The following is a 16,133-nucleotide window of genomic DNA, read 5'->3' as shown; positions in this document are numbered from 1 at the left end:
CGGGTCAAAGAGGCAGACGCTCGAGGATGCTGTTGCTGCCGAAGAAAAGGACGCCACCTTACAGGGTGAAAGCTGGAGCACCGTTGTAGGTCGGAAGGAGAAAAGCGGGAAACAGCAAAAAAAGAAGGAGGAGCGAAAAGGGGAGCAGAAGAGGAAATCAGAACCCTCGGCTCGTCAGAAGGCGCCTAAGGGAGAAGCCGTGCTCGTCAAAGCAAATGACGAGACTACGTACGCAGCACTGCTCAAAAAGGTCAGAGAGGACCCGGAGCTGAAAGATTTGGGGGAAAACGTGTTAAGAGTCAGGCGTACCCAAAAAAATGAGATGCTCCTCGAGCTTAAGAAGAATACTACGACTAGTAGCTCTGCCTTGCAGGAGACTATAACTAAATCAATGGGCGGAAAGGCAGAAGTTAAAGCCTTAAGCCCGGAGATGGTAATCGTGTGCAAAGACCTCGACGAAATAACGACGGAAGACGAGCTGAGAGGTGCTATGAAGCAGCAGTGCAAACTGGGCGAGGTGCACATGACGATCCGGTTAAGGAAGGGATACGGAGGAACGCAGATAGCGATGATACGTTTACCGGTAACCGCTGCAGACAAGGCACTGGAGGTAGGTAAGGTTACAGTTGGATGGTCGAGATGCCTACTGAGAGCCGCCCCACGAGTAAACAAACAAGCAGAGAAATGCTTCAAATGTTTAGGCTTTGGACATTTAGCAGGGGCTTGCAAAGGCCCGGACAGATCCGGGATGTGCTGGAAATGCGGAGAGACGGGCCATCTTGCGAGAGACTGCACGCAGAGGCCGAAGTGCTTGCTTTGCACCCCAGCGGAAGGGAACGACCATCAGACGGGTGGCTTTAAATGCCCAGCGTACAAGAAGGCGACTGCAGGCCAACGGTGATGGAGATGACCCAGATAAACCTGAATCACTGTGATACCGCACAGCAACTGTTGTGGCAGTCTACGACAGAAACTATGTGCGATGTCGCTTTGATCGCAGAGCCTTATCAAGTCCCCCCTAATAACGGTAACTGGGTGGCGGATAGATCAGGAACCGCAGCGATACAAGTAATGGGAAGATTCCCTATCCAAGAAGTGGTAGAACGTTCCTATGAGGGTTTCGTGATAGCCAAAATCAACGGCATCTTCGTATGTAGCTGTTACGCTCCCCCAAGGTGGACAGTAGAGCAGTTCAGCCTAATGCTGGAGCAGTTAACCGAGCAGTTGATCGATCGGAAGCCGGTAGTCATTGGTGGTGACTTCAACGCCTGGGCTGTGGAATGGGGCAGTAGAGTAACCAACACAAGAGGGTGTATCCTGCAGGAAGCTCTAGCGAAGTTAGACGTACGATTGTGCAATGAAGGCTCTGTTAGTACATTTCGGAGAGACGGGAGGGAGTCCATCATAGACGTCACATTCTGTAGTCCCTCATTGACGGCGAACATGAATTGGAGAGTATGCGAAACGTATACGCATAGTGACCACCAGGAGATTCGCTACCGTATCGGCCAACGGAACCCCGCGGCAGTACAGAGAAGGGTGACCGGCGAACGAAAGTGGAAGATGAAAGCCTTCAACAAAGACCTCTTTGTTGAGGCACTTCGGCCGAACGGCGGGACCGAGAACGTGGATGCGGCTGACCTAACAAGAAGGATTGTGGCGGCTTGTGACGCCACAATGCCGCGAAAACTGGAACCACGCAACAAACGGCGTCCAGCTTACTGGTGGAACGAGACGCTTAGTACGTTACGCGCTGCTTGTCTCAGAGCCAGAAGGCGGGCCCAAAGAGCAAGGTCGGAACCAGATAGAGAAGAGCATAAGGCATCGTTTCGGGAAGCTAGGGCCGCTCTAAAACGGGAGATCAGACTTAGCAAGTCAGAGTGCCACAAGGAGCTATGCCGAGAAGTAGACGCCAATCCCTGGGGTGACGCATACCGAGTCGTGATGGCGAAAATGAAGGGTCCAACGACGCCAGTCGAAATGTGTCCGAGCAAGCTGAAGATAATCGTCGAGGGTCTTTTCCCGAAGCACGATCCAACTATATGGCCACCGTCACCGCACGGCGAGGAAGAAGGAACAAACATGGATCGGCAAGTGACTAACGACGAGCTAGTAGAAGCATCGAAGCGCCTAAAACCAAAGAAAGCCCCTGGTCCGGATGGAATACCAAACGTGGTACTGAAAGCTGCGATCCTGGCATATCCGGACATGTTCAGGATAGTGATGCAGAAGTGCCTAAATGAAGGCAACTTCCCCGAAATGTGGAAGGTCCAGAAGCTGGTGTTGCTGCCGAAGCCAGGGAAGCCACCTGGCGACCCGACCTCGTACAGACCCATATGCCTGCTGGATACACTCGGAAAACTCCTGGAAAGGACCATTCTTAACAGGTTGACGAAATTCACGGAAGGTGAGCGCGGACTGTCCAAGATGCAGTTTGGTTTCCGCAAAGGAGCATCGACAGTGGATGCAATTCGGATAGTGCTCGAGAGTGCCGAGAAGTCATCTAAACAGAAGCGAAGAGGAGATCGATACTGCGCTGTGGTCACGATAGATGTGAAGAACGCGTTCAACAGTGCCAGCTGGGAAGCCATCGCTGCAGCGCTGCATAGAATGAGGGTTCCCGACTATCTGTGCCAGATCCTGAAGAGCTACTTTCAGAGCAGAGTGCTACTGTACGAGACGAGCGAAGGACAGAAGTCATTGCGTGTCACAGCGGGCGTTCCTCAGGGCTCCATTCTCGGTCCAACCCTTTGGAACGGGATGTACGATGGGGTGTTAACGCTGCAGCTGCCTAGGAAAGTGAAAATCGTAGGTTTCGCGGACGACGTGTCACTAACGGTGATGGGTGAGACACTTGAAGAAGTGGAGGTGTCGGTGACGGAGACAATAGACGCGATCGAGAGCTGGATGAACGGGGTTAAGCTGCAAATAGCTCGCCACAAGACGGAGGTGTTGTTGGTCAGTAACTGCAGATCGGTCCAACGGATGCAGATCGACGTCGGAGGGCACGTGATTGCATCGAAACGTGCATTGAAGCAATTGGGAGTTATAATCGACGACCGGTTGAGCTTCAACAACCACGTTGATTACGCCTGTGGAAAGTCGGCGAAGGCAACGAACGCAATAGCGAGAATCATGCCAAACGTCGGCGGTCCGAGAAGCAGCACGAGACGTCTGCTATCTACTGTTTCGTCATCGATACTCCGATATGGGGTTCCTGCCTGGAGTGCTGCGCTGAAAACCAAGCGGAACCGTGAAAAGCTAAACAGGACATTCCGACTGATGGCCGTACGAGTCGCGAGTGCCTACAGAACAATATCGTCGGAGGCAGTATGCGTTATCGCCGGGATGATCCCCATCTGCATTACCCTGGCGGAGGACGTGGAATGCTATCAGCGGAGAAATGCACGTAACGCTAGGAGACAGGTTCGAGCGGACTCGTTGGCTAAATGGCAACAGGAGTGGGACAACGCGGAGAAAGGAAGGTGGACCCACCGACTCATCCCAAATGTATCGGCCTGGGTACATAGGAAGCATGGAGAGGTGAACTTCCATTTGACGCAGTTTTTGTCCGGGCACGGATGCTTCCGGAAGTACTTGCATCGGTTTGGACATGCTTCGTCACCCCTTTGCCCGGGTTGTGCGACCGTGCAGGAGACACCGGAACACGTGGTCTTCGAATGCCCTAGATTCGAAGAAGTTCGTAGGGGTATACCTGGTATGACAGCGGACAATATCGTCGAAGAGATGTGCCGTGACGAACATACCTGGGACGCTGTCAACAGAGTGGTCTCGAGCATACTCTCCGAGTTGCAGAGGAAGTGGCGTAGAGACCAACAAGAAACCGCAAATCGGGTTTCGAGAGAAATTCCGCCGCCGGGGAACTCTCCAACTGTGTAGACTAGGTCCACCGCCGGGGACCAGTTGAGTAGTGCGTGATGTAGCACCGAGTTGGGTCGTCGGGGCGCCTGGGAACCGGACGTCAAGCTTCACCGGAATCGCTGAACCGACCTCGACATCCTTCCGGGTAGCTCGTGAGTAGGCTATATCCACCGCCGGGGATTGGACCGAGTAGACCGCGTCGCAGAGCTAGCAGTGGGTCGTTGGGGCGCCGGTGAACCGGAAGTTACGCTCCAACCGGAATCGCCGGATAGACCTCAGCACCTACTGTATGGCCCGTTGAGTAGGCTAGATCCACCGCCGGGGACTAGATCGAGTAGATCGGGCGAAACGGAACGAGAGGAAGCCAAAGAGCTCATGAAATTGTGGTGCTAAAACAAAAGAAGAATCGGTACCGGGGGAGCCTCCTTCGCCGGGGAACTCTCCGTCGGCGTAAGCTAGATCCACCGCCGGGGACTAGACTGAGTAGACCGCGACGAAATACCACCAGTCGCAGATCGTCGGGGCATCAGCGAACCGGACGCTCTGCTCCACCGGAATCGCCGAACTGACCTCGACATCTGGTTGGTTGGCTCGGTTTCGGGAGAACTTCTCTCGCCGGGGAATTCTCCGTCGGAGTAGGCTAGGTCCATCGTCGGGGACTAGACCGAGTAGTTCGCGAACAAGTCTGGTGCTCAAAGAGCAAACGGCGTTGAATGGTGCGAGAAGGGAGTTGCGGTGCTAACCGGCACAAGCGAGCCGCAGGGCTCAGTGAATTAGACAGTCAGAAGTTTGCCGCTCAGACTGTACTCGTAGGGGAGGAGTACTAAGCCTCGACTCACAGCCAGCTTTCCGACTGCCATGCAGAGCTTGCCAGTCTGTGTGGATGGTAGAGAATTGGTGGTGTGTAGAGGAGTGGGGCTGTAACCCTACGGAAGAAACGAACTAGGAAGTAGTTGAATTAGAGTGCGTGCTATGCACATAAAAACCCCTCCCCGAAGTAATGCCGTAAGGTAGTGCCGGGGAGGAATCAGGTTCTGGGCAAGAGCAGTGGTTTTTAGCGGGTCGGGTGATGGCAGCCCAAACCCGTTCCCTGACAATGGGGTTTTTGTACATTTTTCCTCACTCAGGGTTTTTCTGAAAATTTTTTTACTGCTCTCAAAAAAAAAAAAAAAAAAAACATACATACATACATACATACATACATACATACATACATACATACATACATACATACATACATACATACATACATACATACATACCAGATAAACCTGAATCACTGTGATACCGCACAGCAACTGTTGTGGCAGTCTACGACAGAAACTATGTGCGATGTCGCTTTGATCGCAGAGCCTTATCAAGTCCCCCCTAATAACGGTAACTGGGTGGCGGATAGATCAGGAACCGCAGCGATACAAGTAATGGGAAGATTCCCTATCCAAGAAGTGGTAGAACGTTCCTATGAGGGTTTCGTGATAGCCAAAATCAACGGCATCTTCGTATGTAGCTGTTACGCTCCCCCAAGGTGGACAGTAGAGCAGTTCAGCCTAATGCTGGAGCAGTTAACCGAGCAGTTGATCGATCGGAAGCCGGTAGTCATTGGTGGTGACTTCAACGTGTTATGTGCATCCCTAGCTAAGTACCAACCGATCGACCGACCCAAGTTAAATATCCAAAATATGCTAAGAAAGCAATTGCAACCATATGTTGACAATTGCCACACAACACGATTTTACTCTATTCCTATGACCCACTCGCGACGAGCGGTAAAGGTTTCATATTGCACTACCTACAACTCAACTGACCTACTGGCTAGAACATGTGCGCTCCAGCGGTCTCGCTGACCCAAAGCGTAGGGCTAGAATAAGAATGTAAACACAGAATGTAAATAGGAAAACAGTATAAAAACACTTGCGCTGCGACAAATAAACGATCAGTTGATCAGTTAACTTTAGGCAATCGGAACCTTGAATATTCGGTCCATACTGGTGATTACTTTCGTAACCCACCATAGTATGGATACCGAATTATACCAACGGTATCACAGCCTTCTCCACCCACAAAGCTAACCTGCTACATGGCAGACCGTGACAGGTTAGCTCGCGTCGCGTCGTAGAAAAACCAGTAGTGTGACGAAATGGGAAAAACTTATTCAAAGACCGTAGAACACAAGGGTGATCCACAGGTCAATATTATCAACACATTAGAAGAACAGAGACAGAGAATCATGATAATCATGAGGTGAAACTCTGGATACTAATCGCATTAGTATCATTACTACTATTATTCACGCTTCACCGAGAATATACCCGATGTCTGAAGCGTCACGCTATAGTAGCAGCCAAGTCATTGGCCAAACTCGAGGAAGTTTAGAGCGACGAATTTCAAAAAAGAGACGATGCAGTGTTAGGGAACAGTGGTCCGCAGGGACAAAAAATTAAAAAAAAAAATTCAAAAATCCACCAGCGAGGGAATTTATTTCACGAAGCAGCCATTCAGAAAGGTCTCGATGGACAAATTCTAGGATTCTGCCAATTGAGGACACCAGCCAAATGAAGTTATGTGATCGCCAGCGGGTACAGGAGTGCCTAGACTCGACATACAGCAAGGAACAAACAACCTCACACACACACCTCAGCAGCAGCAGCATAAAGGTAAATGGATGCAGAAGTAATAATAGAAAATAGTATACACGAGCTTATTAAATTAAAAAATAATTTTGAAAAGACTCCATATCGAAAATACAAAAGGCATACGCTTAATAAAAAAACTATTACAACTACAGATTAATTATAAAAACATAACTGACCTACTAGTAGAGTATGAGTCAGAAATTGAGGTAACAAGATTTGAAATTAATATAAAAATTAGCAGGCAGCTCTACAATGAAATAAGCCAAATTATACAATCAAAATTGAGAAATATTAAAGATAACTTTAAATTCAAAGCAGCAGTGAACTGTGTAATATTTTGTGTAAGGTTAAGAAAACGTTATAAAATGACAAGTATTTTAGAAATTATAAAAGTGATTACATCCCTTGTACCGCCTTACGACGGGAAAGGCGACAAATTAGAAAGTATAATTGCTGCACTTAACGCGTGTAAACCCCTTATCACGGAGGCAAATAAACTAGCAGCAATACAAACAATACTTTCGAAACTCGAAGGTAAAGCCCGAGCAGCAGTATCAGATAACGCAAATAGCTTAGACGACATTATAATAAAATTAAAAGAAAAATGCGGAACGAAAATCGAACCAAACACAATAATAGCAAAACTAAACGCAATTAAGCAGCGTGATAGTTTCGAAAAATTTACGGAAGGGATCGAAAAACTTACGCTAGAATTGGAACGCGCCTATATTAACGAAAACGTTCCTTTAGAAACCGCGTCAAAATTAGCCACAAGTGCGGGAATAAAAGCGCTTACAAGTGGTACTAAGCATGAAGACACAAAATTACTGCTAAAGGCAGGACAATTTGACACATTGTCCAAAGCCGTAGAAAAGGCAGCTGAAAATGAAGCCGAAAAGGGTTCACAGAACACAGCTAACGTTTTCCAATATAATAGAAGAAACGATAACAGACCACAAAGAGGACATAATTCTTTTCATAGGAACAATGTCCAAAATACTAATAACAATCGATATTTCAATCGGGAGAATGACAATCGAAATGACAATCGAAATCGAAATGACAATCGAAATTACAACCGTGGACAAAATCGTAATTATTACAGGAACCATGGTCAAAGAAATAATAATTTTTACCAAAATAATTTTAGACCTCAAAGCTACAACAGGAACCGAGGACCTAACGTTTATTACTTGACTCCGGAAAACCAACTGGTCCCTCAACAGGAACCAGTTGGGGGACAAGAAAATTTTCAATACCAAACTGCTCGACAAACCGACAGACAACTACAGCAACACCAATATCAAATAGCAAATATTCAGCATACACAGCAATAAAACATGTTTTCAACATAAGTACTGCCCTATCAAATTTTATAACTTTAGATTCCCAAAATTTTAGCAATGAATGTACATTCCTCATTGACTCAGGAGCAGAAATATCTGTTCTGAAACCTTCAAAATTAAAAAGCACAGAAAAAATCAACAATGATCAAAAATGCTCTATTACAGGCATACATCAACAAGCAATAGATACACTAGGATGTATAGAAAACCCTTTAAATTTAACTACGGATTGTATAGTATCCCATCAGTTTCATATAATTCCAGAAAACTTACCAATACCTACCGACGGAATATTAGGTCGTGATTTCTTAACCAAATTTCATTGCATAATAGACTACGATACATGGACTCTATCAAGTTTTATTAACTCACATCAAATTGAAATTCCTATACAAGACACTATAAATGAAGAGATTTTAATACCACCACGTTGTGAAGTATACAGACAAATTACAATACAAAACTCACACCAAGACTATGTAATACTATCAAAAGAAATTCAACCAGGAGTTTTTTGTGCAAATTCAATTCTCAACACTAGTAATCCTATGATTAAACTCATTAACACTACAAATCATACCGTTAAAATTCGTAGAGATTTCACAGATTTCATTCAACCCTTAGAAAACTATAATATTTTTACGCTTAATCAAGCAGCTCAAACTAACAGAAAAGAAAAATGTATATCAGAACTTAAGTTAGACAATACTCCCACTTTCGCAAAAGAAAAACTTAAAGACTTATGCGCAAAATACAACGATATATTCACTTTGGAAAATGACACCTTAACGCACAACAATTTCTACAAACAAAAGATTAACTTAAATGACCAAACACCCGTATACATAAAAATTATAGAATACCAGAAGTACACAGAACGGAAATTGACAAACATGTTAAGAAAATGTTAGACAATAACATAATACAACCTTCAACATCCCCTTACAATTCCCCAGTATTATTAGTTCCCAAGAAATCTACGAATAACGACAAAAAATGGCGTCTTGTAGTAGATTTCAGACAATTAAACAAAAAAGTAGTTGCAGATAAATTCCCACTACCACGAATTGATGACATACTAGATCAATTAGGCAGAGCTAAATATTTCTCTACGCTCGACTTAATGTCAGGATTTCATCAAATCGAGATAGAAGAAAATTCAAAACATTTTACAGCCTTTTCAACAAATTCAGGACATTTCGAATTCAATAGATTACCATTCGGTCTTAATATCTCACCGAATAGTTTCCAACGCATGATGACGATAGCCCTTAGTGGACTACCGCCAGAAAGCGCATTTTTATATATCGACGACATAATCGTCATTGGTTGTTCCATTAAACACCATTTGAGTAATTTAGAAAAAGTTTTCCAAAATCTAAGACAGTACAACTTAAAATTAAATCCAGCTAAATGTAATTTCTTTTGTGCAGACGTAACTTTCTTAGGACATCATATCTCAGACCAAGGAATACAACCCGACAAGACCAAATACTCAGCAATTTTAAATTATCCTCAACCCCAAAATGCTGATGACGTTAGACGTTTCGTCGCATTTTGCAATTACTATAGAAGATTCATACCATATTTTCGGAAAAAACCGCCCCACTAAACGCCTTACTAATAAAAAATGCTAAGTTTATTTGGACAAATGAATGCATAAATTGTTTCGAAACTCTAAAAAATGAACTTTTATGCCCAAAAATTTTACAATTTCCAGACTTTAAAAAACCATTTATTCTCAGTACAGACGCTTCAAAAATAGCTTGTGGTGCTGTACTCGAACAAGAACATAACGGAATCAGACTACCCATCGCTTACGCAAGCAAAAAATTTACAAAAGGCGAAAGTAACAAATCCACAATAGAACAAGAACTTACTGCAATTCATTGGGCAATACTACATTTTAAACCTTATCTTTACGGATGAAAATTTACCGTCAAAACTGACCATAATCCACTAGTACATTTATTTTCCATGAAAGACCCATCGTCAAAACTGACACGAATGAGACTTGATTTGGAGGAATTTAATTTTGATATCGAACATGTGAAAGGAAAAGACAACGTCGGCGCCGATGCTCTTTCACGTGTGGAAATCAATTCTGAAGACCTTAAAAACATGTCAATCTTGCCAATACAGACAAGATCAAAAACCCGAATTACGACACAAAATCCAGTTAGTGAATCCGTAGAAAATAAGATTGATCAGCTTAAAGCCTACGATTCAATTAACAACATGGACGCTTTTAACTTACCAAAAATCGTTTTTGAACCAATACCTGAACACCTGAATATAACAATCAAAACTAAAAACCTGAAAGGAATTCTTGCTCTAGCGCAATTATTTCAAAATAAAGGAAAAATATATATTGAAGAATGCATTCAAATGATAAATAATATGTCCAATACAATGAAAATGAAGAAAATTGCGATCAGTAAGCTAGATCCAATATTTGATTACGTTTCCCGGGAACAATTTAAAAAAGCATGTAACGAAATACTAGGTGATGTCATAATTATACTGTACACACCAGCAAAAATAATAAAGAACGAAGATGAAATCAATAATTTGATTAAAGAGAACCACGATACCCCTTCGGGATGACACGTAGGTATTAACAAATTACTACAGAAATTAAGACGAAATTATTACTGGACTAATATGAAAGACAGTATCTCTTAATATGTGAAACAATGTATATCATGTAGACAAAATAAACATAAAAATAAGACAAAAGAAGTTTTTGAAAAAACTACAACACCAAACAAACCATTTGAACTTATATCAATCGACACTGTAGGTCCACTAACAAGATCTACTAAAGGAAACCGTTACGCATTGACAATCCAATGTGATTTGTCTAAATATATTATAACCGTACCAATAGCAGATAAACAAGCCATTACTTTAGCCAGAGCATTAGTCGAAAACCTAATATTAATTTACGGATGCCCAAAAACAATAAAAGTGTTTCAACAAATTTGCATAATATTATCAATAAATCAAAAATTTTCCACAGCTTACCATCCAGAAACCATAGGAGCCCTCGAACGAAGTCATCGTTGTTTAAATGAATACCTTAGACAATTCATAAACGAACAACATGATGACTGGGATTCTTGGCTACCATTCTTTACTTTCTTTTACAACACAACACCGCATTCAGAAACAATGTTTACTCCATTCGAACTAATTTTTGGAACTCAAGCAAATTATCCAACAAATTTAAAAGAAAAAACAACTGTTGATCCAATTTACAATTATGAAACATATTATAAGGAATTAAAATATAAATTACAAATAGCAGCCCAGAAAGCAAAAATTTTGTTAGACAAATCTAAAAATAAAACAATAGTGAATCAAGCCACAAAATCAAACCCAATCAATGTTAAAATAGGAGACACAATATGGTTAAAAAGAGAAAACCGTAGAAAACTAGATCCAGTATATTCAGGACCTTTCATCATTATTAGCATACAACAACCAAACGTAACAATCAAACATCAATTATCAAACGAAACGCAAATTGTACATAAAAATAGAATAATTAAGTAATACAGAAAACAGAGACACCTGGAGGAGCCAAACAAATTTAAAATGATTACATTTCACTTTCACTTCATTACATCATTTTTCCAAAAAAGGGAAGGTGTTATGTGCATCCCTAGCTAAGCACCAACCGATCGACCGACCCAAGTTAAATATCCAAAATATGCTAAGAAAGCAATTGCAACCATATGTTGACAATTGCCACACAACACGATTTTACTCTATTCCTATGACCCACTCGCGACGAGCGGTAAAGGTTTCATATTGCACTACCTACAACTCAACTGACCTACTGGCTAGAACATGTGCGCTCCAGCGGTCTCGCTGACCCAAAGCGTAGGGCTAGAATAAGAATGTAAACACAGAATGTAAATAGGAAAACAGTATAAAAACACTTGCGCTGCGACAAATAAACGATCAGTTGATCAGTTAACTTTAGGCAATCGGAACCTTGAATATTCGGTCCATACTGGTGATTACTTTCGTAACCCACCATAGTATGGATACCGAATTATACCAACGGTATCACAGCCTTCTCCACTCACAAAGCTAACCTGCTACAAACGCCTGCGCTGTGGAATGGGGCAGTAGAGTAACCAACACAAGAGGGTGTATCCTGCAGGAAGCTCTAGCGAAGTTAGACGTACGATTGTGCAATGAAGGCTCTGTTAGTACATTTTGGAGAGACGGGAGGGAGTCCATCATAGACGTCACATTCTGTAGTCCCTCATTGACGGCGAACATGGATTGGAGAGTATGCGAAACGTATACGCATAGTGACCACCAGGAGATTCGCTACCGTATCGGCCAACGGAACCCCGCGGCAGTACAGAGAAGGGTGACCGGCGAACGAAAGTGGAAGACGAAAGCCTTCAACAAAGACCTCTTTGTTGAGGCACTTCGGCCGAACGGCGGGATCGAGAACGTGGATGCGGCTGACCTAACAAGAAGGATTGTGGCAGCTTGTGACGCCACAATGCCGCGAAAACTGGAACCACGCAACAAACGGCGTCCAGCTTACTGGTGGAACGAGACGCTTAGTACGTTACGCGCTGCTTGTCTCAGAGCCAGAAGGCGGGCCCAAAGAGCAAGGTCGGAACCAGATAGAGCATAAGGCATCGTTTCGGGAAGCTAGGGCCGCTCTAAAACGGGAGATCAGACTTAGCAAGTCAGAGTGCCACAAGGAGCTATGCCGAGAAGTAGACGCCAATCCCTGGGGTGACGCATACCGAGTCGTGATGGCGAAAATGAAGGGTCCGACGACGCCAGCCGAAATGTGTCCGAGCAAGCTGAAGATAATCGTCGAGGGTCTTTTCCCGAAGCACGATCCAACTATATGGCCACCGTCACCGTACGGCGAGGAAGAAGGAACAAACATGGATCGGCAAGTGACTAACGACGAGCTAGTAGAAGCATCGAAGCGCCTAAAACCAAAGAAAGCCCCTGGTCCGGATGGAATACCAAACGTGGTACTGAAAGCTGCGATCCTGGCATATCCGGACATGTTCAGGATAGTGATGCAGAAGTGCCTAAATGAAGGCAACTTCCCCGAAATGTGGAAGGTCCAGAAGCTGGTGTTGCTGCCGAAGCCAGGGAAGCCACCTGGCGACCCGACCTCGTACAGACCCATATGCCTGCTGGATACACTCGGAAAACTCCTGGAAAGGATCATTCTTAACAGGTTGACGAAATTTACGGAAGGTGAGCGCGGACTGTCCAAGATGCAGTTTGGTTTCCGCAAAGGAGCATCGACAGTGGATGCAATTCGGATAGTGCTCGAGAGTGCCAAGAAGTCTAGATGGAAGGAAGCGAAGAGGAGATCGATACTGCGCTGTGGTCACGATAGATGTGAAGAACGCGTTCAACAGTGCCAGCTGGGAAGCCATCGCTGCAGCGCTGCATAGAATGAGGGTTCCCGACTATCTGTGCCAGATCCTGAAGAGCTACTTTGAGAGCAGAGTGCTACTGTACGAGACGAGCGAAGGACAGAAGTCATTGCGTGTCACAGCGGGCGTTCCTCAGGGATCCATTCTCGGTCCAACCCTTTGGAACGGGATGTACGATGGGGTGTTAACGCTGCAGCTACCTAGGAAAGTGAAAATCGTAGGTTTCGCGGACGACGTGTCACTAACGGTGATGGGTGAGACACTTGAAGAAGTGGAGGTGTCGGTGACGGAGACAATAGACGCGATCGAGAGCTGGATGAACGGGGTCAAGCTGCAAATAGCTCACCACAAGACGGAGGTGTTGTTGGTCAGTAACTGCAGATCGGTCCAACGGATGCAGATCGACGTCGGAGGGCACGTGATTGCATCGAAACGTGCATTGAAGCAATTGGGAGTTATAATCGACGACCGGTTGAGCTTCAACAACCACGTTGATTACGCCTGTGAAAAGTCGGCGAAGGCAACGAACGCAATAGCGAGAATCATGCCAAACGTCGGCGGTCCGAGAAGCAGCACGAGACGTCTGCTATCTACTGTTTCGTCATCGATACTCCGATATGGGGTTCCTGCCTGGAGTGCTGCGCTGAAAACCAAGCGGAACCGTGTAAAGCTAAACAGGACATTCCGATTGATGGCCGTACGAGTCGCGAGTGCCTACAGAACAATATCGTCGGAGGCAGTATGCGTTATCGCCGGGATGATCCCAATCTGCATTACCCTGGCGGAGGACGTGGAATGCTATCAGCGGAGAAATGCACGTAACGCTAGGAGACAGGTTCGAGCGGACTCGTTGGCTAAATGGCAACAGGAGTGGGACAACGCGGAGAAAGGAAGGTGGACCCACCGACTCATCCCAAATGTATCGGCCTGGGTACATAGGAAGCATGGAGAGGTGAACTTCCATTTGACGCAGTTTTTGTCCGGGCACGGATGCTTCCGGAAGTACTTGCATCGGTTTGGACATGCTTCGTCATCCCTTTGCCCGGGTTGTGCGACCGTGCAGGAGACACCGGAACACGTGGTCTTCGAATGCCCTAGATTCGAAGAAGTTCGTAGGGGTATACCTGGCATGACAGCGGACAATATCGTCGAAGAGATGTGCCGTGACGAACATACCTGGGACGCTGTCAACAGAGTGGTCTCGAGCATACTCTCCGAGTTGCAGAGGAAGTGGCGTAGAGACCAACAAGAAACCGCAAATCGGGTTTCGAGAGAAATTCCGCCGCCGGGGAACTCTCCAACTGTGTAGACTAGGTCCACCGCCGGGGACCAGTTGAGTAGTGCGTGATGTAGCACCGAGTTGGGTCGTCGGGGCGCCTGAGAACCGGACGTCAAGCTTCGCCGGAATCGCTGAACCGACCTCGACATCCTTCCGGGTAGCTCGTGAGTAGGCTATATCCACCGCCGGGGATTGGACCGAGTAGACCGCGTCGCAGAGCTAGCAGTGAGTCGTTGGGGCGCCGGTGAACCGGAAGTTACGCTCCAACCGGAATCGCCGGATAGACCTCAGCACCTACTGTATGGCCCGTTGAGTAGGCTAGATCCACCGCCGGGGACTAGATCGAGTAGATCGGGCGAAACGGAACGAGAGGAAGCCAAAGAGCTCATGAAATTGTGGTGCTAAAACAAAAGAAGAATCGGTACCGGGGGAGCCTCCTTCGCCGGGGAACTCTCCGTCGGCGTAAGCTAGATCCACCGCCGGGGACTAGACTGAGTAGACCGCGACGAAATACCACCAGTCGCAGGTCGTCGGGGCATCAGCGAACCGGACGCTCTGCTCCACCGGAATCGCCGAACTGACCTCGACATCTGGTTGGTTGGCTCGGTTTCGGGAGAACTTCTCTCGCCGGGGAATTCTCCGTCGGAGTAGGCTAGGTCCATCGTCGGGGACTAGACCGAGTAGTTCGCGAACAAGTCTGGTGCTCAAAGAGTAAACGGCGTTGAATGGTGCGAGAAGGGAGTTGCGGTGCTAACCGGCACAAGCGAGCCGCAGGGCTCGGTGAAATAGACAGTCAGAAGTTTGCCGCTCAGACTGTACTCGTAGGGGAGGAGTACTAAGCCTCGACTCACAGCCAGCTTTCCGACTGCCATGCAGAGCTTGCCAGTCTGTGTGGATGGTAGAGAATTGGTGGTGTGTAGAGGAGTGGGGCTGTCACCCTACGGAAGAAACGAACTAGTAAGTAGTTGAATTAGAGTGCGTGCTATGCACATAAAAACCCCTCCCCGAAGTAATGCCGTAAGGTAGTGCCGGGGAGGAATCAGGTTCTGGGCAAGAGCAGTGGTTTTTAGCGGGTCGGGTGATGGCAGCCCAAACCCGTTCCCTGACAATGGGGTTTTTGTACATTTTTCCTCACTCAGGGTTTTTCTGAAAATTTTTTTACTGCTCTCAAAAAAAAAACATACATACATACATACATACATACATACATACACACATACATACACACAGATATTTTGCGATCTCGGCGAACTGAGTCGAATGTTATATGAGACTCGGCCCTCCGGTCCTCGGTTAGAAAGTCGGTTTTTGGAGCAATTGCATAACCTTTCTATATGAGAAAGGCAAAAGAATAATATTTAATTAGCTTAATCAGCATGAGTTCAATGTTATCTTCATGTGATTATATTTTGAAATGTTGGTGGAATGGGTTTGAAAGTGGAGGGAATGGGGGGTTAGTAGAGTGGGAGTGGGGGATGCGTCAGAAATCCTTCATCTTATTTCGGTATACGGGGTGGATGAAGGAAATGCGGGCGTGAGGGTGGTCCAAGGGGAG

Source organism: Topomyia yanbarensis, chromosome 3, assembly GCF_030247195.1.
Source record: "Topomyia yanbarensis strain Yona2022 chromosome 3, ASM3024719v1, whole genome shotgun sequence".
Taxonomy (NCBI): Eukaryota; Metazoa; Arthropoda; class Insecta; order Diptera; family Culicidae; genus Topomyia; species Topomyia yanbarensis.
This window is presented reverse-complemented; position numbering follows the sequence as displayed.